The following is a 697-nucleotide window of genomic DNA, read 5'->3' on the forward strand; positions in this document are numbered from 1 at the left end:
GGGGGTGGCCCAACCCTTAATCACCATGGGTGACTTTAAGGAACTTTCTTTTAGGACCTTAGTCTCCCCAAATGTCCAGTGAGGTCAGGCTGGGTGATTCATGAGGACTTCCCAGCTCAGCTGTTCTTGGATTCAGTGATAGTCAGTTGGGGGTCACTGACGTGTCTGGGAGGGAAAGGGACACCCTGAACTTTACAGGGTGGGGAGGGTATAAGACATAGCTGCCCTTGGAAAGCTTCCAATCTAGTTGGAAAGCAAGGTCCCAGATTTGTGGCTGTCATAGTAAGAGAGGTTCTTGTGGCTTGGGGAGACTTCCTGGGGCAGTTAAGCCAGGGGAAGGCTGAGACAGGCAAAGGGCAAAGGTGCCGAAAACTCTGATCGGAGCGTCTCTGAAAAGAGCAGTAGAAGCTAGATGAGCATAAGGAGTTTGGGGGCAGACTAGAAAAGCCTTGAATGCTAAGGTAAAGTGCCTGCTTTTTTTTTTTCCCTGTGGTCCTTGGGAACCTCGTGGTAGTTCTAAGGTTAAACGAGGTTTTCGGCACAGCACTCTGGCTGTGCAATGAAGGATGAGAATGGGAGAGGGTTCAGGCCCCAGGGTGTTAAGATGCTCTTGCTGCTGCTCTGAAGAGAAGTGACATGGACAAGCTGAAGCAGAGTGGAGAGGAGGCCGATCAAAGGGATATTGGGGAGAAAGGGC

The sequence above is a fragment of the Ursus maritimus genome, unplaced genomic scaffold (assembly GCF_017311325.1).
Source record: "Ursus maritimus isolate PB19 unplaced genomic scaffold, ASM1731132v1 scaffold_17, whole genome shotgun sequence".
NCBI lineage: Eukaryota > Metazoa > Chordata > Mammalia > Carnivora > Ursidae > Ursus > Ursus maritimus.